This window comes from Capra hircus, chromosome 9 (genome assembly GCF_001704415.2).
Source record: "Capra hircus breed San Clemente chromosome 9, ASM170441v1, whole genome shotgun sequence".
NCBI classification, from domain to species: domain Eukaryota; kingdom Metazoa; phylum Chordata; class Mammalia; order Artiodactyla; family Bovidae; genus Capra; species Capra hircus.
The window spans coordinates 4,434,845-4,448,619 of NC_030816.1; the positions used below are offsets into that span (position 1 = coordinate 4,434,845).

General features: G+C 40.0%; 1 pseudogene across 1 annotated transcript; it reads left to right on the top strand.

The window, feature by feature from the left end:
* On the top strand, nucleotides 9,521-10,286 carry LOC102171608 (annotated as a pseudogene). Its single transcript, XR_001296046.2, has one exon. The product of XR_001296046.2 is annotated as a heat shock cognate 71 kDa protein pseudogene (transcript).

The window sequence follows — 13,775 nt, forward strand, 5'->3', positions numbered from 1 at the left end:
ACAGGTTTCTCAGGAGACAAGTCAGGTGGTCTGGTATTCCCATCTCCTGAAGAATTTTCCACAGTTTGTTGTGATCTACATAGTCAAAGGCTTTGGTGTAATCAATAAAGTAGATATTTTTTCTGGTATTTTCGTTCTTTTTTGATGATCCAATGGATGTTGGCATTTACCAATGAGATGTTTGCTTTACCAAAGAGACTTTTCCTTTCAGAAGTTTTATGTTTATAGTTGTGATCTTTTTTTTTCTTAAAGAAGTTACTTTAATGTTACTTATAAACCTGATTTAAGGATGCTAAACTTTTATCTTTTGCTTCTCTGTATAATTCCTTATCCCTCAAAGTTTAGTAATGGCTTTGCTGTTAGAGAAACATTGATTGTAAGTTATTTCTCTCAGCACTTTGAATATATTATAACACTCCCTTTCAGGCCTGTAAAATTTCTGCTGAAAGGTCAGCTGATTTTCTTATGGGGTGTTCCCTTGTACCTAACTTGTAACTTTCTCCTTGATGCTTTTGCAATTCTCTGCTTATCTTTAATTTTTGGTATTTTAATTGCAATATGTCTTGGTGTGGCCCTCTGGTTTCATTTTCATCTTACTTGAGACCCTGTCCTGGACCTGGATGTCTGTTTCATTTCCTGGGTTAGGAAAGTTTTCAGCTATTATTATTTCAAATAAATTTTCTGCCCCTTTCTCTCCTCCTTCTGAGACCCCTGTAAGATGAATGTTAGTATGCCTTACGTTGACCTATAGATTTCTAAGTCTAGTCTCATCTTTTGAAATTCTTTTTTCCTCTTCCTATTCCTCTTGAGTAATTTCCACTGCTCTGTCTTCCAGTCAGTGATCCATTCCTCTACAGCATTTAATCTCCTTTTGATTGCTTGTAGTGTATTTTTCACTTTAATTATTGTTTTCATCAGTTGTTTAGTTCTATCTTTTCTAACTCTTTCCTATGATTTTCACTGTATTCATCCGTTTCCCTCGCAAGTTTATTGAGTACCTTGGATCGTTACCTTGAACCCTTTATCAAGATAAAGGATTTCTTATCTCCACTTCATTTAGTTCTTCTTCTGAGGTTCTAATTTGTTCCTTCAATGGAACATATTCTTCTGCTACTTCATTTTCCCTTATACTGTATTTTACTTCTATTTGTTAGGGAGTACTTTTCCAATTCTGGAGAAGCAGCCTCCAGAAGATATTGGAGATGTCTTATGTGGCCCGGTGGCACACACCCCTCTGATCATCAGAACTCTATGTGGCAGGGATAGAGTGGGTGCTTGGGTCCTTTTGCTGAGCTGTATGTGAGCACCATGGGTCCTCTTGTTGTAATGGGCTGATGACTCTTAGTGTCTTGCCAGCCAGGCCTGAGCCCCAGCCAGGTCCTCTGTCAGGCCCTGCCTGGTGAGGAGGCTGGAGGCCTGCTTGTGGGCAGGACTGGATCCTGCCACAGTTGGCTGCTGAACCCAGGGGTCCCAGGACTACTGCTGGGGGGCAAGGATGGGTCCTAGCATGGCTGCTTGGGGTCTTCAGGTGTCCCAAGCCTGGTGTGGCCTCTTGGTGGGCAGGGCCTGGCCCTGAGGTGACTAGCTGCAGGTCATTTGGGTGCTGGTGCTGGTCTCCTGGCAAGTGAGTTTGAGTCTTGTACCCATTAGGAAGCAGAGCTAGGTCCCTGTGCAGCTAGCTGCTAGTCCTATTCTGGCATGATTCCAGATAAGCAGGTAGAAGAATAAGGCCCTAGACACTAAGAGGCTGGAGGGAGGAGTCCCAAATGGGACCTGCTAGCAGCAGGGTCCTTGTGGTAGAATGAGCCCCGGAAATGGATGGCATCAGAGTTTATGTCTCCAGAAAGTATCCCAGACTCCTCCTGCCTCTCCAGGAGGCTCTCCAAGATCAGCAAATCGGTCTGACTCAGGCTCCTTTCAAATTTCCGCCTCTGCCTGAGTCATGGGGTGTGTGAGATTTCCTACAGCTTGCTGATTCTCTAGCATGCAAGCCCTGCTGACCTTTGAATTCAGACATTCAGGGGCTTGACTTCCTCATCCAGCACCCCCCGCCTAGGGAGCCCAGTATGGGGTTTAACTCCTCACTTCTTGAGGAGAACCTCTGCAATTATAATTATTCTCCCATTTGTGGGTCACTCACCCAGGAGTATGGGTCTTACTATACCATGTCTTTGCTGCTGAAACTTGGCCTCTGTTCACCCGTGCTGAATACAAAGGCAGAGACCGAATTTGGGGTAAAGTAGAAAATTACTGCTCTGCCAGACACAAGGGGGCACCGTGGGCTGATGCCCTCAAGACTGTGTGAGCTACCCTGGAGGAACTCGTGAGGAGTTTTATAGTTTCAAGCCCAGGGCATGATCAGCTCATGGACAGTTCTCAGATTGATTGGCTTCAAGGTGAGATTTCAAAAATCACCCTTCTTCTGGTTTCAACCAGTTCTTATGGTCAGCAGTTTTCATCTGAAGGGGGTCTGCTTCCTACAAAAACAATTAAGGAATGTGTCAGGTCTTTATATCTTTCAGGGAACTGTGAGTTTGGTGATTCTGCTCTGCGGCAGAATTGTAATCGAAATTGTTACCAGTTCTGCAGCCCAACAGCTATTCTTTGTTTCTGCATCTTCACATTTCCCAATCAAGAAAGCTTGAGCCAGTATTTTACTTCAGTAGACAAGGACTCAGGGGTCGTACATGGTTCCATCTTTGCCTCCACCCACTCATGTCATTGTGGTTTCTTCTTTATATCTTCAGTTGTGCTAATCTTTAGGTTGTTCTCATCAATAGTTCTCTGTAGATAGTTGCTGTTTGGTGTGCATGTGGGAGGAGATGAGCTCTGGGTCGTCCTACTCTCCATCTTGGCCATATCTTTCCTCTTGCCATCTTTGTATTTCAGTATTCCTATTTGTGGGGCTTCCCAGGTCACTCAGTGGGTAAAGAATCTCCAGCAATGCAGGAAACACAGGAGATGCAGGTTCCATCCCTGGGTCTGGAAGATCCATGGAGGAGGGCATGGCAACTCACTCCAGTATTCTTGCCTGGAGAATCTGGTGGACAGAGAGTCTCAAAAAGCTGGACACAACTGAAGCAATTTGTGTTCTTGTTTTGCAGGTTCTATTTGGCTCCTGAAGATTGTTAATTGCCTTTGGTCACTGTTTAGCATTTCTAGTTCTATACCCAAGTCTCTGATTTGCATGGGCTCAGCTTTCTACTGCTTGCTGCTTAGAGACTGAAAGTGAGGCACACAACAATCAAAGCCTGTTTGCTATTTCATATTTAATCTCTCAACATTTGCCCCTAATGTCTTCCCACTCATCACTTCTATTATCTCTGACTTTGAAATAAACTTAGAGATAATCCATTCCTGCATCATACGAGTCTTTGGGAAACTTCATATTTTACTTCTTTTTCCATCTAACTGATCCCATTTATTTTCTTTTTGTTAAGTAGTGTTCTTATATTTTGTCTGTCAGTGTGTTTATAGATATTTATAATACTATTCCTGTAATCTCAAGCTATTGAGGTGATGGAGGTGTAAAATATGTGTGAGCCAACCTCATTAAAGCTGTAGTCAAAGAGGGATGTGGCTTCCCTAGGGACTCAGTTCAGTTCAGTCATTCAAGTTGTGTCTGACTCTTTCCAACCCCATGGACTGCAGCATGCCAGGCTTCCCTGTCCATCACCAACTCCTGGAGCTTGCTCACACTCATGTCAGTTGAGTCGATGGTGCCATCCAACCATCTCACCCTCTGTTGTTCTCTTCTCCTCCTGCCCTCAGTCCATCAGGATCTTTTCAAATGAGTCAGTTCTTCACATAAGGTGGCCAAAGTATTGGAGTTTCAGCTTAAATACCAGTCCTTCCAATGAACACCCAGGACTGATCTCCTTTAGGATGAACTGGTTGGATCTCCTTGCAGTCCAAGAGACTCTCAAGAGTCTTCACCAACACCACAGTTCAGTTCAGTTCAGTTTAGTCGCCCAGTCGTCTCCGACTCTTTGCGACCCCATGAATCGCAGCACGCCAGGCCTCCCTGTCCATTACCAACTCCCGGAGCTCACTCAAACTCACATCCATCGAGTGGGTGATGCCATCCAGCCATCTCATCCTCTGTCGTCGCCTTTTCCTCCTGCCCCCAATCCCTCCCAGCACCACAGTTCAAAAGCATCAGTTCTTCGGCACTCAACTTTCTTTGTAGTCCAACTCTTACATCCATACATGACTACTGGAAAAAACCATAGCCTTGACTAAATGGATCTTTGTTGGCAAAGTAATGTCTCTGCATTTGAAAATGCTTTCTAGGTTTGTCATAACTTTTCTTCCGAGGAGCAAGCATCTTTTAAATTCATGGCTGCACTCACCATCTGTAGTGATTTTAGAGCTCCAAAATATAAAGTCTGTCAGCGCTTCCATTGATTCTCTATCTATTTGCCATGAAGTGATGGGACCAGAAGCCATGATTTTAGTTTTCTGAATGTTGAGTTTTAAGCCAACTTTTTCACTCTCCTCTTTCACTTTCATCAAGAGGCTATTTAGCTCTTCTTCGCTTTCTGCCATAAGGTAGTGTAATCTGTATATCTGAGGTTATTGATATTTCTTTCCCAATCTTGATTCCAGTTTGTGCTTCATCCAGCCTGGCATTTCACATGAAGTACTCTGTGCATAAGTTAAATAAGCAAGGTGACAATATACAGCCTTGATGTACTCCTTTCCCAATTTGGAACCAGTCTGTTGTTCCATGTCCAGTTTTAACTGTTGCTTCTTGACCTGCATACACATTTCTCAAAAGGCAGGTGAGGTAGTCTGGTATTCCCATCTCTTGAAGAATTTTCCAGTTTGTTGGGATCTACATAATCAAAGACTTTGACATAATCAATAAAGCAGATTTTTTTTGGTGTTCCCTTGCTTTTTTGATGATCCAACAGATGTTAGCAATTTGATCTCTGGTTTCTCTGTCTTTTCCGAATCCAGCTTGAACATCTGAAAGTTCACGGTTCTTGTACTGTTGAAACCTAGCTTGGAGAATTTTGAGTGTTGGCTCGGTGGTAAAGAATCCACCTGCTCAAGCAGGAGACATAGATTCAATTCCTGGGTTGGCAAAATCCCCTGGAGAAGGAAATGGCAACCGACTCCAGTATTCTTGCCTGGGAAATCCCATGGACAGAGGAGTCTGCCAAGCTACAGTCCATGAGGTTGTTAAAGAGTCAAACATCACTTACAGACTAAATAACAACCACAATGGCTGTCAGGGAGCACATCTTTTCATCTGTGTATCTCCAGTATCTAGCAGGGTGGTTGACAGCTGGGTTCAGGTCAGGTCAGGTCAGGTCAAAAAAGGATAAAGCTGGAGACTCAAACCCAGTTTTCTGACACAAAAGCAATTTTCATCCCACTATACCGTGCAGTAACATTTAAAAGGCACAATAAAAGTATAAAATTGGTAACCATGAAGTAATTTAGTCCTCCTATTCTCACAGGATCAATTAACTTTTATAAGTCTATACCTTGGTACATAACAGGGGAATTTAATTTTTTTTTCTTTTAACCCCAAAGGCAAGAACTTCTTATGTAAAATCAAATCAATTATGAATTCACTTGATATTTATAAAATCTCCCAGAGGCAAGAAAGTTCATTTGTTAGCTTTACTTTCTAGTATAAATAATAGAACCAATCAGCAATTTTCTTGTTAAACATAAACAAAAAATATTTACTAACTTTGTTTACTATACAGAAGATCTGCTGAAAATAAAATGACCTACCTTTTATTTGGTGATTGAATTATTACTTCTACTAGCAAAGCATAATTCCTATGTTATAAAAGCTCTTTTATAAACATACACAGCATATCTGATTTCAACCTGAAATAGTTTACACTGATATTATTTATTATTAGAATTATCAATTGGGTTACAACTAAGGACAACTTGAAACTCAAAATTTTCAATCCTCATTCTTTTTTTCTTCTCTTTGCTCCTCTTTATCATCTTTCAAGGTTTACTAAGGGCCAGATAAAACTAGTCTTCAAGCAAATAACAGTTCAGGTATCAGGCTTTGTGCCATTTGGTTATTTTAGCTTAAATAAAAGAAAAGTATTTATGTCTATTTCTGCTTGTTTGGATTTACTCACACAGTCAGCACTCAATAAGCCTCTTTCAGAGAATAGTCTGAGTCATTAGTATTAATATGTACCAGGCTGTCATGTTACCACTACCAGTCATTTCTTGCCATTTGAAATATGAATATGAAAATATTTTCCCCTCATATTAGTACTAGGCCACCCCCTAGAGATGCCACCTGTTCCCCAAAATTGCTTATAACATTTGTTCTTTCCCCTCTGATTTCTGCGCTACTTTTTTGAAAGTCAGTCTGATAACAGCTGTCCAAGAGTGATTTTTTCCTAGGGAACTACTGAAGTAAAATATGCCTTGTAATATTTATACTCAACAAAATAAAACATCAAATCTAGATTCTTTGTGAGCTCTCTATGATATTCTGGCCAAATATTGAGATCATTAAAAAGCCTTCAAGAACTTTTAAAAAATGGATTAATAAATTCATTTATATCATTTTTAGTTAGATTCCACATATGGGTGATATCATATGATATTGTCTTTCTCAATCTGGCTTACTATTCTGTACACCTAAAACTGACGCAGCACTGTAAATCAATTATACTCCAATAATTTAAAAAAAAAAAAACAGTTTACAATAGCCTCAAGAACAATTGGATAATCATGTCACTTTCAGCATTTCAGGGGAAGCAAGTTATCTTTCCAAAACGTCGTCATCATTAGGCATCAAGAAGACATGCTCTGTACATATTACCTGGGTTATATAGTCCTGCTTCAAATAGCTAAGTCAGGGGAAAGTCTATTGGAAAAAAATCTAACTTCTCCTAGGTGTGTCATGATCTCAGTAAGAGCTCTTTGATGTTCTTATTCTTGAAAAGATTATAATACATAGATGATGACACATTGATCCTCTAACCCTTGGGGTAGCCAAGGTTTGTTCTCAGGATTGGAGACCCTGCATCTGACCCTGGTCATGACATCCTCATACCTCATCATGCCACACTAGTTGTGGGAAAAGACTGGGAGGAGCTGGTCTATATAACTACTAACTGGCTAAAATCAACTCAACCCGTGAAACACTAACTGGGAAATTATCCCATTTCTAAGTAAATCAGGAAAAAGGGGTTGATGTCAATTGTCCTTTTTCCCACTTCTTAATCAGAAAGTGAGAACTTGCATATATAAAAACGCCAGTCACTCAATATTATTTAAGCTTTCAGAAAATAACTTCATTTCTCATTGGCAAAAATCATCACTGATCTGGACTCGAGGCACATTATCCTCAGGTGGTGATATTGCGTTACAGTAAAATACTACATATGTGACTAAGAAAGCTAGATGTATATTTTATCTGCCTTGTTTCAAATCAAAATCATAAACACACTAACAGTAACTCAAGTGAAAATATCTTTGTAAGCAAACATTACTTCATACAATCTGCCTCTTTCTTACTAAAGTCTAATTTTTTGTTTATCAAAAGATTTTTAAGGGGGACTTTCCTGATGGTTCAGTGGCTAACACTCTGTGCTCACAATGCAGGGGGCCTGGCTTTAAACCCTGGCCAGGGAAGTAGATCCCACATGCTGCAACTAAAGATCCCATATGCTGCAACTAAGACCTGTGCAGCCAAAGGAATAAATAAATATATTTTTAAGTTTTTTAAAGATATAATCTTACACACATATCCCAGCTACCATATTCCTTTATTACTTAATCTACATGTTGTAAATTGAGTTGAAAATTTATTCCCATTAGGTTGCCTTTTATCTTCTGTTTTGCTCAACATTAAGGGCCTCCATTACATTTTGTTTGTCTGCCAAGACTGGGTAAGGGAGCAAATGACACTCTCCCAGAAGACAACAGGATCTCAATAAATGGGTTAACTCACTCAATGACTTTAGTTTCTCTTTTTCTCACACTCCTTAAAAGCCCTGAAGTCTCTTTTTCTCTCTCTTTTGCCTTAATGTTGAATTATGCTCAAAATTCTTAACACTTGAGGTTGCCCAAGACCCACTTAATGTCTTGTAGTTTACCTCAGAATGGACATCCACTAAATGACACCCTATTCCTTTCATTCCTCTGTGATTCCAACTTCTCATAGTTCAGACATGCCCTGGTTTGACTGAGAAGATTTCTCAGTGCTGAAGCTCCTGGTGAAATCATCTAAAACCCTACACTAATTTGCAGTTCAAAAATATTCAGATATGTTGTTAGAGATGTGTTCAGGCAGTTTGTGTTTGAATCCATTGTTAGCAATGGCAAGTTGATAGACAAGCAATCTTTTAGCTGTGTAAAATTAGACTAGCAGTTACTGCTTGAAAAGGAGGATGGGTCAAAAAAGAACTAACCAAAACCTATTCTTTTTTATTTTAATTGGGGAAAATGTACAATACATTACAGTGCAATACAATAATTAGCAAGTTCAAGTATAAAATGGTAATTAAACATGATGAACCCTTTAGCCTTTTAAGTTAATAACCAATTATTATCCTGTGCTTAAGCTGACCTCTTGTTTTCTTCAACATCCTTCCAAGTGGAAGCGTGTAGATCTTATCAGATCACTAGCTCCTATTACAACATTCCAGGGAAAGAACAGTACAGTCACTCATTAATCTAATTAATTGATCTTTAGAGCCTAAAGGGGCAAATTACACAATAGGAACTCAATAAATGGGTTAAGTCACTGAGTAGTATCTCTTTTCATCACACTCTTAAACAGCTCTGAAGTGTCATTTCTTCTCTCTTCAGTACAGAAAGAGTAACAAAGAAGTAAAACATTTAAAAAAAAAAAACAGGGAATTGGCCCCAAATAAATAATTCCCTTTTAGTTCGCCATCTTCCTTAGGATACATTTTTACATCACCTAAGTTAAGAACCAACATCTGCAATGATATCAAACAGAAAGGATGAAGAGAGTGGGGGAACACCCAGGTACAGCTACCTCTGCACCTGATGTTAAAGCTCATGGAGGGAAGCATGGTATAAACTTCCTCCTCCTCTGTACTTTTCCCAGGACCTTCCAAAACCAAAGAGCCAGAACATCATGCAGAGAAGGTCTGATCACACAGGCACCATAGGGTCACTAATCCCCAATGTGAGAACTAGACTGAACCCTCTGTCTACTCTTGGGAACCTTGCTGGGTATCAGCAGTCAAGATCAGGAGTCATTGCTTGATGTCAGAGAGGGAGGGCTATGCTGGCCTGCAGCTGTCCCGGTGGCCATGTATCTGAGAAGCATGGCTCTCCCTAACAGGACGGAGTCAGACAGGAAGTGAGTTGTTTTAATGCCCATAGTGTAGAAGCTGTGCTGCCTCTAAATAAAAGAGTGAACTAGAGGAACTTCTAAGGGCTATTTTCATTCCTTCTGCTTTTTTCTGCTAAGTAAACATGGGAGGAAAAATCTCACAGTATTTGTCATTTAAAAAAGAGGAAGACTTGAACATTTTCAGATTTGTGTTCCTCAGATTGAAGTCACTTTTGATATTGATGCCAATGGCATTCTCAATGTTTCTGCTGTGGATAAGAGCACAGGAAAAGAGAACAAGATTACCATCACTAATGATAAGGGCCGCTTGAGCAAGGAAGACATTGAACGCATGGTTCAAGAAGCAGAGAAATACAAAGCTGAAGATGAGAAGCAGCGGGATAAGGTGTCTTCAAAGAATTCGCTTGAATCCTATGCCTTCAACATGAAAGCTACTGTTGAGGATGAGAAACTTCAGGGCAAAATTAATGATGAAGACAAACAGAAGATTCTTGACAAGTGTAATGAAATAATCAACTGGCTGGATAAGAACCAGACTGCAGAGAAGGAAGAATTTGAACATCAGCAGAAGGAGCTGGAAAAAGTTTGCAACCCCATCATTACCAAGCTGTACCAGAGTGCAGGAGGCATGCCTGGGGGCATGCCAGGAGGAATGCCTGGGGGCTTCCCTGGTGGTGGAGCTCTTCCATCAGGTGGTGCCTCCTCTGGGCCCACCATTGAAGAGGTTGATTAAGCCAGCCTAGCATAGATTTAGCATTGTTCCACACAAAACATGAAGGACCCAAATGGTAGCAAATCCCATGGCAGTTACAAAGTTGAGCTGCTATAGTAAATAAACTGGGCATTCTTGATACTTGAACATGGAATGTGTGTGCACATGGAAAAACATTGCACTTTACAAGCACTGTATTGTAAGTGGAAAAATGCAATGTCTTAAATAAAACTGTATTTAAAATTGAAAAAAAAAAGAGGAAGAAATGTTTGAAATGTAGAAGAAAGGAAGAAAACATTCTAACAAGACTTGGGATACTTTGCCTGTTAAAAACTGTGAGATCTATTTTCATAGAGATGCTTGGATGGAATTGTGTCAAGATCTTTTAAAAGAAGTTCCTTAAAGCAAAGTAGGCCAGTTAATATGCAATGAGGAAGGTGAGATTAATGATAACTCAAGGAAGGAGAGAAAAAATAAAAATTTAATAAGAAAAAGGACCACAATGATTTTAAAGCAACAGAGCCCTTGGAAAGAAAAACAAGAAAGCAACAATTAAAAGCCACAGTCATCAAGACAGTATGGTACTGCCACAAAGACAGAAATATAGATCAATGGAACAAAATAGAAAGCCCAGAGATAAATCCACACACCTATGGACACCTTATCTTCGACAAAGGAGGCAAGAATATACAATGGATTAGAGACAATCTCTTTAACAAGTGGTGCTGGGAAAACTGGTCAACCACTTGTAAAAGAATGAAACTAAAATACTTTCTAACACCATGAAAGTGAAAGTGAAAGTGAAGTCGCTCAGCCGTATCCAACTCTTTGCAACCCCATGGACTGTAACCCACCAGGCTCCTCCATCCATGGGATTCTCCAGGCAAGAATACTGGAATGGGTTGCCATTTCCTTCTCCAGGGGATCTTCCTGACCCAGGGATAGAACCCAGGTCTCCCACATTGCAGGCAGACATTGTAACCTCTGAGCCATCAGGGAACACAAAAATAAACTCAAAATGGATTAAAGATCTAAACATAAGACCAGAAAATATAAAACTGCTAGAGGAGAACATAGGCAAAACACTCTCCAACTTACATCACAGCAGGATCCTCTATGACCGACCTCCCAGAATATTGGAAATAAAAGCAAAAATAAACAAATGGGACCTAATTAAAATGAAAAGCTTCTGTACAACAAAGGAAAATAGAGGCAAGGTGAAAAGACAGCCTTCTGAATGGGAGAAAATAATAGCAAATGAAGCAACTGACAAACAACTAATCTCAAAAATATACAAGCAACTTATGTAGCTCAAGTCCAGAAAAATAACTGACCCAATCAAAAAATGGGCCAAAGAACTAAATAGACATTTCTCCAAAGAAGACATATGGATGGCTAACAAACACATGAAAAGATGCTCAACATCACTATTATCAGAGAAATGCAAATCAAAACCACAATGAGGTACCATTTCACGCCAGTCAGAATGGCTGTGATCCAAAAGTCTACAAGCAATAAATGCTGGAGAGGATGAGGAGAAAAGGGAACCCTCTTACACTGTTGGTGGGAATGCAAACTAGTACAACCACTATGGAGAACAGTGTGGAGATTCCTTTAAAAACTACAAATAGAACTACCTTATGACCCAGCAATCCCACTGCTGGGCATACACACTGAGGAAACCAAAATTGAAAGAGACACGTGTACCCCAATGTTCATCACAGCACTGTTTAGAATAGCCAGGACATGGAAGCAACCTAGATGTCCATCAGCAGATGAATGGATAAGAAAACTGTGGTACATATACACAATGGAGTATTACTCGGCCATTAAAAAGAATACATTTGAATCAGCTCTAATGAGGTGGTTGAAACTGGAGCCAATTATAGAGAGTGAAGTAAGCCAGAAAGAAAAACAGCAATACAGTATACTAACACATATATATGGAATTTAGAAAGATGATAACGATAACCCTGTATGTGAGTCAGCAAAAGAGACAAGATGTATAGAACAGTCTTTTGGACTCTGTTGGAGAGGGAGAGGGTGGGATGATTTGGGAGAATGGCATTGAAACATGTATAATATCATATAAGAAACGAATCACCAATCCAAGTTCAGTGCAGGATACAGGATGCTTGGGGCTGGTGCACTGAGACGACCCAGAGATATGGTACGGGGAGGGAGGTGAGAGGGGGTTCAGAATGGGGAACATGTGTATACCTGTTGTGGATTCATGTTGATGTATGGCAAAACCAATACTATATTGTAAAGTAACTAACCTTCAATTAAAATAAATAAATTTATATTAAAAAATAAATAAAATGCAAAAAAAATAAAAATAAAAGACACAAATGGAAATCATGTAGGCTTTATCATTAACATGTCGAGGTAGTGTACATTTAACTATGTTGAGTGAATTTGTTGTAAAATGACCTTCAGTTCAGTTCCATCGCTCAGTCATGTCCGACTCTTTGCGACCCCATGAATCGCAGCACGCCAGGCCTCCCTGTCCACCACCATCTCCTGGAGTTCACTCAGACTCACGTCCATCGAGTCCGTGATGCCATCCAGCCATCTCATCCTAGGTCGTCCCCTTCTCCTCCTGCCCTCAATCTCTCCCAGCATCAGAGTCTTTTCCAATGAGTCAGCTCTTCGCATGAGGTGTCTAACGTACTGGAGCTTAAAATGACCTTAATCACATAATTTTTAAAGTTAAAAATGTGATGTTATGTAAATATAAATAAAGCCAGGTAGAAAATATAAAGAAAAATAATTATTAAATATATATTTTTAAATATTAAACGGGCTTGCCAGGTGGCCAGTGGTAAAGAACCTACCAGCCCATGCAGGAGACACAGGAGATACAGGTTCGATTCCTGGGTTGGGAAAATATCCTGGAGAAGGAAATGGCAACTCACTCCAGTATTCTTGCCAATGGACAAGAAAATTCCATGGACAGAGGAGCCTGGCAGACTACAGTCTATAGGGTCGCATAGAGTCAGACACTACTGAAGCGACATAGCACACACATGCACAAATATTAAGAAACATAGTTTTCAAAGTAACAGGGGGATCAAATGCAGCCATATTTATAGGAAAAGGTGCTGGAAAAAGTTCTCAAGACAAGTAACCCTTATGAAGCATTTTAACCTGGGGATAAATTTTCTCAGGCCTCCCATTTCCCCCTCTTCTCTTCAAGTCTGCCTATTCTCCTTCAAAGAACTCTTGGAAAGTAGCTGAGAAGATCAGAACCAGATGAGCAGAGAGGAGCCATAGATATTGATGAAATCTTTGAGAAAACACTCAGAAAAGTATGTTTTGTATAATGAAACAAACAACTCTTGGGGGATTAGATTCCTGGGATTCTGGTCCTACAGTCATCACTACTTGCTCTGTAACTTTGAACAAGAAGGAAGGCTATAGTCCCTGGGGTCGAAAGGAGTCAGACACACATTCACCTCTGTGAGCTTGAAGTTTTCTGTCATATTGTTTTCCTGTCTATAAAATGGGGGGAACTGGGCAAGATACAAACCATGTCATTTGTTCTCTGCCTTTCAAAGTATGATAATTTTTATCAAACCCGTCACTAAATCTTTGATGAAATATTGACTGAGGTGCCATAAAGATTTGATTTTATAGTGTACGTAAAAAAAACTGAAATATTAAGTTGAAGCTTCACGTTTACTCAAAGTTCTTTTATTTATTTATTGAAAAAAAAATTTTGGCACACCACAC